General features: G+C 44.1%; 6 non-coding genes across 6 annotated transcripts; 3 read left to right on the forward strand and 3 right to left on the reverse strand.

The window, feature by feature from the left end:
• The first annotated feature begins 3,174 nt into the window (after positions 1–3,174).
• Trnam-cau lies at positions 3,175–3,247 on the forward strand. The gene has a single exon. It is a non-coding gene; the product is annotated as a tRNA-Met (tRNA).
• Positions 3,248–3,654: 407 nt separating this feature from the next.
• Trnak-uuu lies at positions 3,655–3,727 on the reverse strand. The gene has a single exon. It is a non-coding gene; the product is annotated as a tRNA-Lys (tRNA).
• A 1,418-nt stretch (positions 3,728–5,145) lies between these two features.
• On the reverse strand, positions 5,146–5,218 carry Trnam-cau. The gene has a single exon. It is a non-coding gene; the product is annotated as a tRNA-Met (tRNA).
• Positions 5,219–5,503: 285 nt separating this feature from the next.
• Positions 5,504–5,585, forward strand: Trnal-aag. The gene has a single exon. It is a non-coding gene; the product is annotated as a tRNA-Leu (tRNA).
• Positions 5,586–7,499: 1,914 nt separating this feature from the next.
• Trnaq-cug lies at positions 7,500–7,571 on the forward strand. Its single transcript has one exon. It is a non-coding gene; the product is annotated as a tRNA-Gln (tRNA).
• Positions 7,572–7,914: 343 nt separating this feature from the next.
• Positions 7,915–8,019, reverse strand: Trnal-caa. Its single transcript has 2 exons — positions 7,982–8,019; positions 7,915–7,960 (listed from the first exon to the last, which is right to left on the reverse strand). It is a non-coding gene; the product is annotated as a tRNA-Leu (tRNA).
• Between the last annotated feature and the right edge of the window lie 5,870 nt (positions 8,020–13,889).

Below are 13,889 nucleotides of genomic sequence, written 5' to 3' on the forward strand. Positions count from 1 at the left end.
ACGCGAAACTACATTTTTGTCTTAATAAAACATGCTTCTGTATGTACTGTACTATCTTCCCTTTTGGTTTGAGCTGTCGTACTTCTGTTTCTCCAACGTATCTGTTTCCTTCTCCAAACCTACCTCTTCTTTATACCCATGACGTTAACCTAAAAGCTGTAAGCCAAAGCCAAGGAAAACAAAAAGCCTTACTGTCCTAACCTTGTGCAACAGCGTAGGATGCGCGGACATCAAGGGAGTAAGTAATGTAAGATTGGCATGGTGTCACTTGCCTTTAATCTCAGCACCCAAGAGGCAGAGGCAGGCAGATCTTAAGAGTTGGAGACTAGCCTAGTCTATACAGTGAGTTTTAGGCCAGCCAAGGATACATAAGAAAGCCAGGTTTCAACAACTCCCCTCCCCGCAAAAAAGGAGTCTAAGGAAGATTTTCTTCACTTTCTGTAATAAGTTTAGAGTCTGAATGGAATATGTGGAAATTTCTATTTATACAATATGAGTGAGTATTGACCAAGTATCAAAAACCCTTTGTCACATTTCCTGGACGGAATGGTACTTTTGTCAATCACTGAGTCCAAATAGCGGAAACAAGCAGCTTACGAAAGAAGAGCTTCCTGTGGCTTATAGTGTGGGGGTGCCGTCCATTGTGCAGGAAGACACAGACGCGGGGTCTCACGGAGTCCCCAGCAAGCAGAAAAATGATGAACCTGGGTTTTCCCTTCTCGCTCAGTCCAGCTGTCGTCATTCAGGGCAGGTGTTTCTTCGTCGGCTAACTATCTGCGGAAGGACAGACATGCTGGAGGTGCGCCATCTCTGAGCATGCTAAACCCGTCAAGCTGACAGAGGAATGAACTGGCACATGAGGCTTCATTAAGTGTCCATACTAGTCAAGATGATTTTCAAGGCCATATTCCAAACTTAAGATCTAGGGAAAGCGTTTCGGTGGCTTTGATTTGATACATGACCTGATAGAGAGCAGGGTCAGCATAGCTTCTTCAATGGGGCTCGCACAGGGCATTAAAATTTCCTGCGGTTTTCTCCCCCCAAACTGTTCTAATTTCTTAATCTAGATAGTAACCCAAGGAGCTATGTCGGGGTTGTTTTGTTGCTTTGTTTTGTTTTTTGTTTTTTTTTTCCTTGTCAACTTGACACAAGCTAGAGTTTCCTGGGAAGAAAACATGGACTGGGAAATGGTTTCCATCAGCTTACCTATAGACAGGTCTGTAGGACATTGCCTTGATTAATGAGAGCCCTAGAGGGCCCAGCGCATTTCAGGTGGCACCACCCCTCGTAGGTGGTCCTGGGGTGTAGAAGGCGCTGAACGAGCCACGGGGAATCAAGCCAGTTAGCAGCACTCCTCCACGGCCTGTTTCAGTTCCTGCCTCCAGCTGTCTGCCATGAGTTCCTGCCCTGACTTCCCTGGATAATGGACTACAGCTGTCAGGTGAAATGAACCCTTTCTTACCCAAGTTGTTTTTGCGGTGTTTTTCACAATAATCAAAAGCTAACTAAGGGAAGTCACAAAACAGCATCTGCTTTCAACTACTAATGCCCAATGATGTTTTAAACTCAGCATTGGTACTGTTTGGAAATTCTTTACTGTCTAACTTTTACTATCCGATTCATTGCAGCCTTGTGAGTTTAGTCTTGTTGTGATGGCTCTTCATGGCTATCAACTTGACTAAAAATCTGGAATTAACTAAAACCCAAGCATCTGGATACGCCTGTGACAGATTCTTGTCTTGATAGGGTGGAAAGACTCACTCAGCCTTTGAGGGGGGAAGATCCACCTTTAATCAGGGCTAGACCTTCTGTGGCAGTTTGTATAAAAGGCTTAGAAGAAGGAAGCTTGCTCTCTCTTGGGCTGCTCCCTCTCCCCAGCAAATTCCTTCCTTCCCTGCCATTCAGGCCTTCTTCTTAGGATTTCAGCTTATACTAAAGACCAACTCAGATATCCAACCGTGTGGACTGAACAACTTACTGGATTCCTGGGCTTGCCAGTGGTCGACAGCCGTTGTTGAACTAACTGGACCACAGCCTGCAAGCCACACTAATAAAGACTTCCTTCAATCGGTTCTGTTCCTCTAGAGGACCCTGACTAACACACTCCCTATGCATGGCTACATCTAAATTCTTCTTTCCATGCTCCGCAGTTTGCTCTGTTTTGTTCATCGATCTATTCCGCAATCCAGTTGTGTGTCCTTCCATTTTTTTTTTTTAAATTGGACACCACTTAGAGTTATCCGCTGACGTCTAGGTGGTGTTGGCATTTGCCTGATAATCTTTCTCATTTCATTATCCGAACTCTTGGGAAATATGGTCATGATATTCACCGTGTTCAAAAATAAACCATCATAAACCTTGATGCGAAGTAGCACTGTCTCAGCGGTTAATCTACTTTTACACGGGTGAAGACAGACCACTCAGGACTACACACACTACCATACACTGAAGCCCCGTGGCTGGGTCATTTGCAACACTGGGGTCTTACTATCAAAGCCAGGGACTAACTCAGCAGAAGCTGGCAGAGACAGCTGGCAAACCAGTTTGTTTTCTGGCGTGCGGCGGGTCGGGGTGGAGGTGGGGGTCGTAATTTAAAAGGTTTCTGTATTTTCTCTCACTTCCACACTTAACGCGAAAAACCAAACACTCAATGGTTTTATAAATCCCAGGCAGACGCTAAGAACGGGAAATTCCAGTGTGGAACCAGAGGCACTCCCGGGCGAGTCTAGGTAAATCGGGTTTTCATCTCTTCCTGTTCTCACACTATCAGATTCCCGAGAGTTTGTGTAAAGAACAATTTATCCTTTAGGCTTTGAGATCTCTTACGTCCCTTTTGGACTCCTGGGGATCGAGGGGTAGTAAAGAGACAGCAGAAAAGTCGAAGGGACTTGGGAAGACGACCTTGCAAATCTGACTTGCAACGAAGGAGTGAGATGAAGTGAGATGAAATGCTTTTATTAAGATTACAAACTCTTGTGTACGTCCGAGGAAGAGCAGAAGAACAGGGCGGCTCTTTTTATCTTTTCAGTTTGGGGAAGATGTTGAATCTTCCAGGTATTTTCAGGAATGAGAAAACAAACAAACAAACAAACTCATTTAAGAACACTGGCTGGGCTAACGTAGGGAAAGTATAATTTGTTACTAAAATAATATATCAGAGAGCATTTGCCACGTGCCTCCTTAGCGCAGTAGGCAGCGCGTCAGTCTCATAATCTGAAGGTCCTGAGTTCGAACCTCAGAGGGGGCACTATCTTTTCTCTTAATTAAAAAAAATTGTATTATGTGGTTTAAAAACTCAAAACTGTCTAATTGCTGTACAAGTAGCTTCCTTTTCCAGTTGACAGGAGCAATTTTCCCAAGGTCTTTCTTCATACTGCATTCTACCCTAAAATTTATTTGAAAGAAGGAATGCATAGATGAACAATTGATGCTGGATTTTGCCTGGAAGTCTTTCGAACACATACGAAGTTTCCTTACCACCACGCCCTGGATACATGATGTAACCTAGGTTTTCAGTCTCGTTAAATAGAGCTCTGCAAAATTGCCAGGCCTTCTAAAACATCGGTTTGGTTATTAATAAACACAACCTTACTATAACCCAGTCTGTAACCCCAAAAATTTTTTTTTAGGCATCTAAAAGAAAAAAAAGACTAGCGCCCGAACAGGGACTTGAACCCTGGACCCTCAGATTAAAAGTCTGATGCTCTACCGACTGAGCTATCCGGGCTCTTACTGCTGAGTCTTTCTAGAGTGAATAAAGATACATGGTGTTAATATCTGTTTTGTTTTTTATTTTTTATTTTTAATATTTTTTTGGTCAGCTGATTTAAAAATCTATTATCCGTCATTTACCACTAAAATGAAATCTCCCGGAGAGCATTTCCTGGATGCTCACTGTTAAACCTTCACCTCTTTGAGCTCAGGAAAGGGGAAGGGGAGCAGGTGTGCTACTCCAGCCGCTGGTTACTGCTATAAAGAGATGTCCTGGGACCCCAAGAAGAGAACGGAGGTTGGGACAATTCGAGAGTTGAAGAAAAACTCAGACCCCAAGTCGGCCTCCTTCCTCCCGCCTGCCTGCCAATTTCTCTGACTCTTCTTTTGACCGACTTTAAGAGAAAGCCTGAGACGCCGGCCGGCAGATCCGGGCCTGAGACGGGATGGACGGCTACGCGGATTTAGACAGTGGCCGCACGACATGAGGATAGGGGACAAACATACACACTTGCGAGGCGTCTCTCCCGGCTCCACAGAGCTGCTAAAGCTGGATGCAAAATACAATCTTAACCCTGACCATTTGTCTTCCTTGCTTGCTTCACTTATTTCTCCTTTAGAGTTTTTTTCTTGAAGTTTAAATAACTTAGAAATTCTGTCAAGAGCAAAGGTACAACGTGGTGAGACTGTAGAGGAACGTTTGTGTTTTGTTTTTATTTATTTTTGTATTTTCGTTCTGTGTCATCTTTGACATAGAGGATCATGGGTGGAATGGAGTGACCCCGATAGTAAGCAATCCCAGAAGAATGGTTAAAGAGAAGCAAACCAACAATTACACACATTTTACACCTTAAACGTCGGTTACCTGTCACACTCGCATCCCACCTCCCTCTCTGTTACATTCTGACCTGGGGAATTTTCTGGTCATGGTGTGTTAACATGAACAATTGCCAAATATATTTCAAAGGCACCTGAAATTCTCCTGGCTCCAATTGGAGTCAATGATGATTACATGTTTAATGTTTTTGTTGTTTGTTTGTTTTTAAGACAGAGCCCTGGAACTAGCCATGTAGAGATTCACCCGCCTCTGCCTCTCGGCTGTTGGAATATCATAGGCATGCTTCACCACGCTTGTCGAGTGTTTAATACGTAAAAAAATTTAAAAAAATCACTATTTTATAACTTTGTAACCGACCATTACATTATACAAACAGAAAATTACCTGTTCAGTTTCATTAAATAGTGCTTGGGTTTCTTTTTGCGAAAACAAAGAACATTGTACTTTTTATGGTTTGAGGAGAGACAGAGAGAGAGAGAGAGAGAGAGAGAGAGAGAGAGAGAGAGAGAGAGATTTGCCCACCTACACACTCGAGCTCAAGTCTCTTCTCCGAAAGGAAAGTAAAAGTAAAAAAAAGTAAAAAAAAATGTTGCGGCTGCCCCCTCTGAGGTTCGAACTCAGGACCTTCAGATTATGAGACTGACGCGCTGCCTACTGCGCTAAGGAGGCGCCTGCGGACAGCGCCGCACGAACAGGTACCTGTGGTCATCTTCATGAAAAGTCTACAGCTACGATAGCTCTTCAAACAGCTGCTGTTACGGAAGCTCGAGGAACAAAGCAGAAACAGAGCCTGCTGTGCCCCTGTGCCCACGAGTCTCCGCGGCTGCGCTAAAAAACCGTAGAGACGGCCGAACGAGAGCCCGCCGCAGGGGGCCGTGCGCAAGGAACTGCGGGAAAGGAGCCCGAAAGTGTGCAATTACTCCAGACGACAAGACAAGGTGGCCCAACCACAGGGGTAGCGTGGCCGAGCGGTCTAAGGCGCTGGATTAAGGCTCCAGTCTCTTCGGGGGCGTGGGTTCGAATCCCACCGCTGCCACCATTTTCTTACGCTTCCAATTCAGACCAATGAATATTTTTCTCACCCGCTAAGATTTTCCCCTCCTGCTTTCTGTTTCCTCGGGTTACAAATCGTACTCATACATACCACACCCACAGCAGTCCCGGGAGAGGATATGCCTTCAACTATTTACTTCAATTAACAATCAATAAGCACGTAATGTGTGACCTTTATTCCCCTAATCTCTTCCTTTTCACCGGCCAAAAGGACCTGCCAACAGATAACAAGTTTTTCTTTAACTCACTCATGTTAAAAAATATTATAACGCACCGACTGTGAGCTAGGGCGTGAAGACTCCACACTTCTTTCTCGCTACGTTGGTCGATGAATGAAGAACGAGTGTGAAACTTTCCCTTTCCCTGGAGTCGACTTCCAACCAAATCGGGCCTCTGCCGCTGAAGAAGTGAATTCCTTCCCATCCGGGAGACGGAAAGCCTGCCCTCTGCATTTCATTTGTACCCGAACCAAGATCACCTGAGCTTAATCTGACACTTAATACCTTGCAAAAGGAAAATAAAACAAAGCGGGAAGGAACAACCATGATCTAAATATACTGTATGAAAAAGTTAATAAAAGTAAATTTGTAAATAATAAAATAAATGCCTTGCCTCGCCACTGCCTCTTATCCTCCAGCTAGAGACCCCTTGGGACTTCCTGCTCCTCAGTCTTGGGCCTCAACTCAGAAATTATCTTCTCCTGAAGGCTGTCCTGGGTCTCCTGTCAACTCAGTGATACAGACAGAAAAAGAGAGAGGGTGCCTGTCCCCCAGGAAGAGGGGAACCAGGGAGTGGGGGAGGAAGAAAGGAAAGGGGAAGGGAGGGAAAGGGAAAGAAGGAGAAATTGACTTTCTTAGACTCATTGAATTGAGCCTGTGAAGACAAAAAGAGACCCCGCAAGTCTAAAACGGCTCTATGGTACTGACAGGACTGAACCTTCCTTTGTTCTTCCTGGAGCCCACTGTGTTGGTTTTCGCGTTCACGCTGCACGCACCGAGTAAACTTTGGCGGATCCTGGGGCTGTAGAAGAGGGAGAAAGACTCCGCCTTGGCACCAGCTGCCTGGTGATGAGGGAAAAGCATTAACAAGCCGCAGCAGTTCACGGCTGCAGCTGGGGGCATGCACAGTAGTTGCTCCTGACCAGTCTGCAGATACCGCGTGTCGAGTAAATGAAGCAGGGGGAAGGAGGGGCTATATACGTCTTTGAACAATTTCTAACGATAGGACTAGTAGTCACTTTGCTTTTTGTGCTGGGGAAAAACGCACAAACAGCAGGAACTGCTCTGGATGCCAGACCCCGAGATGCAGAAGAACACACGGGAGGTGTGGTGCGCACCACGTGGCGCCGGACCATTTCTGTGGTCCAGACACTGAAGACGAAGATTTTCCACTTAAAACGTTAATTCCTCCGATAAAAAGACTATTAGGATCATCAAGAGGCAGAGATAAGAGATAAATATTCCATTTAAGGTCGTGCTCCCCTTCATCTGCGTACCAAACAGGCGCTTACAAAGAGCACAAGGACAGTTGTGCTGTGAAAGTAGACTGGGGGCAGGGGGAGAGCCAGAAGAGAAGGGAGATGGGGAAGGATGTTCGGGATAAGAGCAAAGTTTACTAACTTATATATTTGAAAATGTCACAATTGGACTCATTTACTTGTATGCTAACCAAAAAAAAAAAAAAAAAAAAGATTAAGAGAACAGCAAACACTCTAACAGGAAAATAAATAAAAGAAGGACCAAGGATACAGCTGAGAAATTCACGAGAAGGTAACAATAAGTCACTTTGAAACAAACTAAATTTGTAACAAAATTTTAAATAACACCCGTGGGATGGTTCAAGTTTTTTTTTAATCAGTGTCCAGAGATACACGTTGTAGCACCGATGGGAGTGGGTTGGTTCCATGGTGTAATGGTTAGCACTCTGGACTCTGAATCCAGCGATCCGAGTTCAAATCTCGGTGGAACCTTATTCCTAGGAATTTTTTTTTTTGCTGGAACATAGTTTCATTGAATTCCATGCAATGAACAGCTCCTTTTGCATTCCAGCATTTGGTTCTATAAGGCCCTGGCAGTGAAAAAGGTATATTTGACCCTGTCAACTCCACACCCAACTGTCAGTTGTGTCACTATGGAGTTTGTGCACGTTTCCTAAACGGAGATGTTTTTCCGCTGGTGGAAAAGCACAGGACTCAGGGCGTTTTGTGATTAATATGACACGTCGTGAAGGTCCCGAGCCGACTAAGACAGAAAATGAAAAGGAGAGAAGACGAAGAGTCTGTGAAAGTAATTGAAAACGAGTAAAAGACTGTGTGTCAGGAGTGGGATTCGAACCCACGCCTCCATTCGGAGACCAGAACCCCCATCCAGGGAAGCTGAGCTTGAGTCTGGCGCCTTAGACCACTCGGCCACCCTGACACCGCGATATGATGTCAATTAGTGAATCTTTCAATGATAATGAATGTGTATGCAATTGTTTGTAGATGTAGAAATACAAATCCCTATAAGGTAAACTTTTTTTCCTCTGTCTAGTCAGAAACTTAGACAAAAATAAATAAATAAATAGATAGATAAATAAATAAATAATAAACTCTCGAGGTTTTTTGCTTCCAATCCCGTCTGCAATTTAGCGTTTATCGGCCCTTGGGTGCCGCCCTTCTGGAGTGCAGCGGAGTTAGAATCTCAAAGATCCTGCAAGCTCAGATCTGGCTCAGAACCATTTATCCGCGTCACCCCAGGACTCACAGCTCAGGCTCTGTTCCCAGAAGGTGTCCTCTAGCTCCCGGTTGATGGACAGACAGGCCAGAAACACTGGATGCAGTGTATGTGAAAACTGACGGCAGGTCTAAGAGGAAGACGGAAGATCAAGAATTAAAGGGTAGGAACTTTGGAAGGGAACAGTCAGAGTGAGACCGAAATGTCGGTACAGAGCACAAATCCCACATCCTTTGCTCCGCAGACTTGCAGACTAGAACGCTGGTGCTTCTTAAGGAACAGGCAAAACTGTCCCGTCTCTGGAAAAATGGTACCATAGTAACAACAGACACTGACATTTGAGTTATTCCAAACAAATAGCTGGGTCTTGGTTTAATCCCGAAAAATCTCTAGGCTACACAGCATCCAAAATCAGTTTTAATTTCTAATCTTAAGTATGAATAACAACCAAGGAAAATCAGGTACTTGTGAAATATTTTTACAATAAAGAAAAATTAAATATATTAGGAGGTCTGAGAGGACCTAAGGTGCGGGGGGGGGGGGGAAACAAATACAACACAGGAACTTGGAGTTGTGTTTTTGTTTTATTATAATAAACTTTTTCCGGAGGTAAAAGAAGAGAAAAATTCTTCAATAGTTTAGTGACAGAATTTTTTTTGAAGTTACTAAACAAAGTTGAAGAAATCTCCTAGAAAGTGGGTGGGGTATAGAAAATCGGAGATGATAAACAAAACCCTTTTATAAAGTATGGCAGAAGACGTACTCTCACTCCCTGGGGCATCCTGGGAAGGAAAAGGTGGAAATGACGGAAAGGAGACAGAGAGTTTAGCAGAACGAAGACTTCAGATCGCCTGATGGGACCGCCCATCAAACGCCCCACATCGAGGCCAGCTTTTATGTCTATCCGACGTGCATAGTCTGCAAAAAGAAAGACAAATGCAAGATAGTGATAAAGGATCCGGATTCAGAATGCTGCCCTTTTTTAAACCCGGTATAACTGAAAGCTATAAGACAGAAGTCAATGACTTGTAAGATTAAACAAAAACTAAAAAATCCAAAGTAGGTCTTCTCCTGATGGAGTGCAGTCAAGCTTGGAGCTCAGTCACTCCTTGAACTCGTGACATCATCCTCCGAAGCAGACAAGGTGAGTCAGCCAGACTACTGACCTACTGACAACACGTATGTAGACATTTTCATTACCTTTGTTTATCCAGGAGGGGCCGATGGCGTGGTGTGCGTGGGGAGGTCAAAGGACAACTTGCAGAGTCAGTGCTCCCGTCTGGCCCTGTGGGACCCAGGCGTCAGACTCGGGCCTGGGAGCAAGCACGTTCACCACAGAGTCGCTTTACCAACCCTAAACGAGGGGGTGGGATTTACATGACTCCAAACATTTTATGTCCCACATCCTCTCTCTCAGGAAGTTTCTGGAGAATTGGTCTAGCAAACATGACTTAAGAAAAGCATGTGAAATCCCATAATAGTGACGTTCTCACAACAAAGAAGTAAAAAGAGATCTTCCAAGGCTTGCTGAGTTTCCAGGGTAGAGAGAAGCCAGTCTATGACAGAAGAGAGGGTAACACAACAGGAGAACACACATGGAACAGGAGACAACAGATTCTCACACCTTTAACCCCAGGAACCTGTCACCCAATGAGTTCCCCTTCCCCAGTACTTTTTAGTCTCTTACCGCAAGACAAGAACCCACCACATACAGGGTAATATTGGGATATATCTGGGAACAAACAGGCCATTAATCTGCATCTTAAATGGGAAAATCTCTTTAAATTATAAGAAATTTCCCAGAGTAGGGGGTGAGAGGAGAGAGAAAAAAAACCATTCTCATGACTAATAAACCTTACCCCTGCAACAACTCAATAAAATGCCTGCACTTTTCCAGGTCTGTAGGAAACTGAGTTTCTGGAAAGCTGGATTGATCCTGTTTTTTTTTTTTTTTTTTAACGGGCCAAGCAGTGATTTAATTAATACAGTTTCTGTGTGATTATTTCGGTTCTGGGTGGCTGGGACGAAGAAGCAGAGAGCAGCTGGGAACCAACAAGCAGCCTCCCCTCTAACACTCACCAAGCCACTTCCCCAGCCCATAGTTTTTTAGAAGAAAGACTAATTGACAGCAGCAAAAATTTACACCCAAACACCATGACGACTGAGACCCTAAGAGCTCCCCAGCACCAGGTAGTGGACACAATTGGCTAAGAGACAGATCTTATTAAACTGATTCCACGAGGGTCCAAGAGGTGTTTTGTTTTTAATTTTAAAAATACTTTTTGTTTAACATAATATCTCACACAGCCCAGGCTGGCCTCAAGCTCTACAGGTGAGGGGAACTTTGAACATCTAATTATCCTGTCAGCACCTCCCAAGTCCCAGGATTACAGGCATGCAAGTCATGCCTGGCTTCAAGAGGTTTATTAGAAAGACCAAAGCATGATACAAAATGATCAATGACAGTAACCATATTCTATCAGCCAACCATCACTTGGCATTATGGAACTGTCCAGTAGGAAAGCCCGGGTTTTCCATCCCTAATGGCTTCCTGAAGAACCTCTGGGTTCTTCAGGAAGCCATTAGGGATGGAAGATCCTGTTCTTTGACCCCTATTCTTTCCAGTTAGAAATTCTTCCCGAAAGTTCATACTCAGTCTGTTAGGTCTACAATCATAGGGACAAGTTCTCACATGTTCAGTATCCACAGGTAAGCTAGATGACTTCAGGAAGACTCGGCAGGTCAAAAAGCATTGCTACCTAACCTGACTGAGATCCACAGGCAGGAGGACCCGGAATCTTGTGATTTGTCACTGACCCTCTTAGACACACACAAATGCTGATATACGCATATATTTTTATGTTTTATTTTTTGTGATGATAACTGCACCATCTGCCTTTCCTTTCCTGCCACGTGCTCATCTTCCCTTGCTTTCTCTCATCTCATGGCCTCCTTTTCTTTGATTGTTGTTAGATAAAAGAATGGATCCTATCTCACAGATAAAATGATGAGGTACAGGGAGGTCACACCACGTCTAAAATTAGACGTGTTGAGAAAATGACTGGATTTTGTTCACACTGTGTAAGAAAGTAGATCGTAAAGATTGCCTCAGCGGTTAAGAGCACTGACTGGTCTTCCAGAGGACCCGGGTTCAGTTCCCAGCACCCACATGGCAGCTCACAACTGTCTGAAGATCCAGTTCCAGGGGATCATCCAGTTCCAGGGGATCTGACACCTTCACACCAGTGTACATAAAATAAAGTAAATAAACAATAAGAAAAAAAAGTAAAATAAATCTTTACATTTTTTATAATGAGGTCTCAGAGATGATATTTGTCGCGGCCACCCTTGACCCGCAAGGATGACGCGACACCCGGAGCTCTTCTCACTGCAGTTTATTCCAGGACTTTATTCACTTTCTCTCTCTCTTCCCCTCTCTCCTTTTCCTCTTCCCCTCTCTCTGGGCAAACCTCTCCCAGCCCTTAAAAAGGCATGGGCTACCAACCCCGGATTGCCAGGTGGGCACTGCCCATAGGTTCACGCATATGCAGGCAGCTGATAATCATTGCGTGATCATTGATTATCAGAGAGAGCACTCGCTTTTGGGATTACGGAGGGAGGGAGCCAGCACCCTCAGGTGTGCTCCACACAACTCTCTACAGATATTTCTCAGTGGGAAAATGAAATTGACATATTAACTCAAACATATGACCTTGAGATAATGTCACAAAACTCATATTAAGGCTAATTGTACAACACAGTGGTGGATCACATGTGGCTCACACCTATGGTCCTGAAAAAGAGGGGGGGGGAGGGAGAGAGAGACTTTGAAAGATCAAGTACACCCTTTACTTCCTCCCAATGATACATCTTTTTTAAAATTTTTATTTGTGTGGTGGCTTAAGTGAGATGTTTCCCATAAACATCTGAATACTTGGTCTTCTGTTGGTGGGACTGTTTGGGGAAAGAGGTGTGACCTTGTTGGAGAAGGTACGTCACTAGAGATTGGCTTTAACAGTTTAAAGACTTGTATCATTTCAATTTTGCTCTGTTATTTTGAGTTCACACATAGACATTATGTGAACAATCTTCATTCTAGATGCAAAACTGTGCCTGCCCAAAGAATTCCATGCCGCCTGTTTTAGGTAGGGTTTCTAACTAAAAAAAGACACTGTGGCCAAGGCAACTCTTAATAAAGAAAACATTTAACTGGGGTGGCTCACTTACAGTGCAGAGGTTCAGTTCATTTTCACCATGGTGGGACATGGCAGTGTGCAGGCAGACATGGTACTGGAGAAATACCTGGAGTCCTACATCTCGCAGGCAGCAGGAAGTGATCTGAGTGTCACACTGAGCAAAGCTTGAGCCAAAGAGACCTCAAAGCCTGCCCCCACAATGACACACTTCCTCCAACAAGGCCACACCTCCTAATACTGCTACTCCCTTTGGGGAACATTTTCTTTCAAATCACCACACTATCCTTACAAAGCTACAGGTATTGCTTTCCACTCTCTGCCTCAATCCTGGAAACTACTGATGAATGTTTGCATATAATTTTAATATTTCAAAAGTACTATGAAAAGAATGGAGAGATGAATGGTTAGAAGCACTGACTGCCTGCTCTTCCTTAGGACCCAGGTTTGATTCCCAGTACCCATATGACTTATAAAACTCTGTAATTCCAGTTCCAGAGGATTCATGTGAACATTCACACATGCTGGCAGAATAGCCACACACAGAAAATAAACAAGTCTTTAAAGGGGGAGAAAATGGTACCCAAATCAAGTCCGCTCACTCTCCATGCTCTCATTTACACACACACACACACACACACACACACACACATGCACGTGTGTGAGCACACACACATACTTAGCCATAGTGCTGGAAATTTGGACATAGGCTCTTTCACAAGCTAAGCACATCTATCACTAAATTGTAACCTCAGCATGTCTTCAATCTCCCTCTCTCTCCATCCTCCTCCCTCCCCTTCTTCTTCCTTTCCTTCTAGGGTCTTACCAAGTTGTCCAGACTAGCCTAAAACTCATTCTGTTGTCCAGGTTGGTCTCAAACTTTTTATCCTTCTGCCTCAGCCTCTCAAGTAACTAGGCTTATAGGCCTGATTTTATATGTGCATATGTGTGTCTCTGTGAGTATATACACAGATGAACTTTGTTTTCTTCAGTGCTAGGATCAAGCCCAAGGCATTTGGCTGCATACCCAGCCTCTGGAGTCATTGGTTCTATTATTACTTCCAGGGAGTAATTTTATGAGTACACACACTTTTACAGGAACTCTGAGAAAGGAGATTTACCAGCCAGGTGCAGAGGAAGTTGGACATACAGTACTAAGGAGAGGGAACGAGCCATGTGGGAGAAACATAGACGAATATAAGTGGGTTAATTGATGTTTTAAGAGCTAATTGGGAACAAGCCTAAGCTAAGGCCAAGCTTTCATAATTATTATTATTATTTATTTATTTTGGTTTTCCGAGACAGGGTTTCTCTGTGGCTTTGGAGCCTGTCCTGGAACTAGCTCTGTAGACCAGGCTGGTCTCGAACTCCCAGAGATCC

This window comes from Microtus ochrogaster, unplaced genomic scaffold (genome assembly GCF_000317375.1).
Source record: "Microtus ochrogaster isolate Prairie Vole_2 unplaced genomic scaffold, MicOch1.0 UNK66, whole genome shotgun sequence".
Classification (NCBI taxonomy): domain Eukaryota; kingdom Metazoa; phylum Chordata; class Mammalia; order Rodentia; family Cricetidae; genus Microtus; species Microtus ochrogaster.